At 48.0% G+C, this 4,419-nt stretch overlaps 1 pseudogene; it reads left to right on the forward strand.

The window, feature by feature from the left end:
• Window positions 1–1,551: 1,551 nt before the first annotated feature.
• Window positions 1,552–2,161, forward strand: LOC110337281 (annotated as a pseudogene).
• Window positions 2,162–4,419: the final 2,258 nt, after the last annotated feature.

Raw genomic sequence — 4,419 nt, forward strand, 5'->3', positions numbered from 1 at the left:
AGCAGTAGCTGCTGCTGCAGGAGCATAAATCAACTCAACAGCAACAGGGAAGACCAAGCGAGTGGAAGGCAAGCAACCCCCCCTCTGCCATGCTCCTTTTCAGTTGGGTTGCTACCTGGACATGCCGCCCACACGTGGGGTGGCTCTTCACATCAGTTAAAGGCATCAGGACAACTCCTCAGATGTGACTCCTTACTCAGGTAATATTGACTTGTGGCAAGTTGACATGAACACCATCCACCATAGGTATCTTATTACAGCAACACAAAGTGAACTGCTATAAAGTATGTCCCTCACACTCAGCTTGTGGGCTTTTTGCTCATTTTCTAGAAGTAGGGACCATAAGAAGAGGTGCCTATGGCTTCCACCATGTGCCTCAGAGCACAGAGGCTCTGCCAGGCCTCCTCATCTACTCTCTCTAGTGGTCAGTGTCTGCTCTTGGCTCCTTCCTTGTCTAAAGAAATCCATCCACAGGCCTCCTCCAGCTCCAGCAATGTCTAACTACTTGGATCACAGGCTTGAGTCATAAACACATAGTTGTTTTGCTTCTTTAGTGTCTTGAAAGATGACGTAAAAGAAAAGAAAACATCTTTTGAGTCACAGCCCCCACAATTACTACCCCGGCTTTCTCTTTTCCTTTGCAGAAATTTGTTGACGAGTTGCCCATTCCACTCTCCCCAGTACCTCCTCTTTTCAACCCTTTAGCTGACTGCCCAGTCAGTCATGCACTTCTCACCATTCTGCCAAACCTAGTAGCCAATACCCATCACCTTCTTAGTTCTCTGGTGTTAGGGTAGCTCAGCACTTCTGAACCTATGGGTTGCAACCCCTTTGGAGGTTGAATGACCCTTCTATAGGGGGTCACATGTCAGATATCCTGCCTATCAGATATTTACATCATGATTCATAACAGTAGTAAAATAACAATTATGAAGTAGCAATGAAAATATTTTAGGTAGGGGTGGTCACCACAACATGAGGAACTGTTTTAAAGGGTCACAGCATTAGGAAGAACAACTACTGCCCTGGATAAATAAAAAACATCTGCTGCTCCCCCCCGACACACACACACACAACCCAAGCCACAGCTGAACATTAGCTCCAGAAGAAATGGGACTCTTCAACAAGTTAAGTGTGTGTTCTTATCACTGCAGGGGCAGAGACCTTTGGACCTGTTTTCGAATTTTTGACAAATTTTGGTGGGTTTGGGGTTCTTTCCCTTCCTCACCATGTTTGACGTCTGTTCTCTGATTGGTTCCCTTTTCCCACTGTATTTGCATACTTGTATTTAACTGATCAAAGACTGTCTGGTTCCATAAATACAGGCATGCTGGGCTGTATTAGTCAGGGGTCTCTAGAGCAGCAGTTCTCAACCTGTGGGGCACATCCCCTTTGGGGGTTGCCTAAGACCGTCAGAAAACACACACACACACACACACACACACACATACATTACGAATCATAACAGAAGCATTATTACAGTTATGAAGAAGCAACAAGAATAATTTTATGGATCACTGCCCGCCGCAGGCACCTGCAGGACATCTGGGTTATGATGCAGGATTATCATCTACGGTGACGGGACGGGTTCCCTGTGTGGCCCTGCGTGGCTCGGCCTCAGTTTCCCACCTATCGAGTAAAGTTCTGCACGGCGGGGTCTACGAGGTCTCTCCCACGCTAAGGGCCTACGTCAGGGCCAGTGACCGTTTCCTCCTGCCATCACAGTGCTAAGGAAAAACAATGCCTTTGGCCAGTCTGCTTAGCCTGCTGAAGCACTGTGGTGTGAGAGCAGCCTTTCCTACACCTCGCCACCTACACACATCCCCTTGGAGAGCTGACTGCAGCAGGGCTTCATTCACTCGACTGCGCCGCCAGGCCTATGCTCGCCTCTACCCTGTGCTCTTGGTCAAGCAGGACGGCTCCACTATCCATATCTGGTACCGGGAGCCACGATGCATGCTAGCGATGCCCCTAGACCTGAATGCCCTGTCTCCAGAAGAGCGCAGGGCCGGCTTCCGAAAACAGGAGGCTCAGCTCCAGCAGAGGAGGGAGGAAGAGCCAGAGGTGGTAGACAGTTTTGACACCGAATGATATAAACGGTTTTGGACCAAGACCAAGAAATAACTCTGTCAGGGAGTTCCACCGGGGACATTTTGTAAGGATGGAGGGCATCCGTCTGTTTACCATACATTCTTGAAACCATGAAAAAAAATTTTAAAAAATTAAAATAATAAGAATAATTTTATGGCTGGGGGTTATCACAACATGAAGAAGGGTCACAGCATTGGGAAGGCTGAGAAGCACTGGCCTGACTGGTCCCTCCTTCTCTCCAGTGAGGGCTCAGGCTTCAGTTCCACTTCCCTCAGAAAGTCCAGAGAATCTCAAATACTTTCTGTGCAGGGATGTCTTCTGTCAGTCTCTCCTGTCTACTCTTGGCTATTTGTATCTCCAGTCAGGTATGAAAGCCACACTGGCCAGTGTGATTGATCTTCCTCAGCGTGGTCACTCCCCAATCAATCTACTAGTTCTATAGAATAACAGTGTCCATCACTTGGGCCATGTGTGATTTATCTCTGTCCCCTTCTCTTGTTCTCCGTGTCTAACCCATTTCCTCTTGTACTGAAAGCCCGAGCCCTGAGTACTTCGGAGAGAAGAGAGTTTTATTTAGCTCCTGTTTCTGGAGGCATTAGAGCAGTTGTAAGAAGATGGGGAAACCATGCCCAATGGTAAGATATGAGCTTCTGCTCATGAGAACCCCATGACTGATGGGATCATATTCGTGGGGGATAGATGGACGTGTGAGAGACCACACTATTGGACCAGAAACCAGAATAAGAGAGGCCAGTCTTGGTCCTCTATAACTACCCTTTCTGGAGGACTAACTCAGGCTCCCACTACATCAATCCCTCCCACGGACAATATCCCCAGTGACAGAGCCAACTTCTGCCCATTTTGGGGTCCACAACCTCTCGACCTCATGCCACTTGGGGACCAAGCCACTAACTCATGAACCCTTGGAGGGACAAAGCACATAGAAACTGTGAGACACTGCTGTACTTCTTTTGCAATACAGTCCTCCCTGTGAGCACCAGAGCCCTGGCCTACCAGGGCTGCTTCCTGCCTGGATCTTTGCAAACAGCCTCATCTCCCTTCCCCCAGCCCTATCTGTGTTTCCTCATCACATGGAAAGTGTGACCTGTTCAGGCAGAGGTCAGACTAACACTTTTCCTTTACCTGTCATCATAACTCCCTGTCTCACACAGAGCAAAGTGGCCCTATGGCTCCAGCGACACCAGCTTCCAACGCTGAGCACTCCAACACCATTCTGGGTCCTTTCTCCACTCCCACCCCCCCCCAACCTCAGAGCTTCACAGTTCTCTCTCTGGGATCCCTGCACCATTGTGGAGAACCCTTTTCAGGCTCACACTGAAATTGTGCACATTCCCCTTTCCACCACCCCCCCCCCGCTCACTCTCACAGCTCTGTGTACATTTTATTTATTGTCCGCTCTGTTTTACTCCTCAGTCAGATTGTAAGGGAATGTTGACTCCATGGGAACAGGATAATGTGTCTGTCCTGTCCACCACTGCATCTCTAGGGTTTGGAACATGGCAAGAGATACAGAGGCTCTCAAACATGCTCCAGCATCTTTGGATTCTCCCTGTTCCTGTGGGCCAGCATCGCATTCAACCTGTTGTTAGACAAAAAAAAAAAAAAAAAAAAAAAAAAAAAAAAAAAAAAAAAAAAAGAAAATTCAGATCATAGGAAGAGTCTTCCTGTACCAACTAAATCAATCAAGACAATCCCCCACAGACGTGTGTACGGACAGACTATGCTGATGTAGACAGTCCCTGACAGAGACTCTCTCTAGAGGACTCTATGTTGCATTAAGTTCACAATGAAAGCTGGGAGCTGAATTCATCACACAAAGGATAAACAGAGAGTCACGAAGAGAATCAAGTGGGAATGGGGAGGGTGCTAGTAGAAACGTGGAGGCAAGTGATGATAGACAGGGCCTACGCATAGATGTTGTCAACAGGAATACTGAGGTGGGAGGATCTCCCTGTGGCCAGGTGTGCAGGGGGAACAGGCCCAGGTGAGAGGCAACAAGCTGGCTGTGAACAAGGAAAGGGAACAGGCGAAGAGATCACGGTCCACTGAAACCAAGGCACTAAAGAAAGCCAAGAGGAACTAATACGTTAATTTAAAACACAGCAATGCTAAATGTCAGTGGATGGATGGCTGAGAAAAGCATGTCCAAACAGTAGAACATTCAGTTGTAAGAAGATGGGAAACCGTGCCCAACGGTAAGATATGGATTAACCCTGAGAACACTGAGTTAAGTAAGCCAGGCTCAAAAGGTGGTGTTATACGGTTCCCGTTAATGAGCCGCCTATGCAGACAGAGATAGAAAGCAGG

The sequence above is a fragment of the Mus pahari genome, chromosome 1, assembly GCF_900095145.1.
Source record: "Mus pahari chromosome 1, PAHARI_EIJ_v1.1, whole genome shotgun sequence".
NCBI lineage: Eukaryota > Metazoa > Chordata > Mammalia > Rodentia > Muridae > Mus > Mus pahari.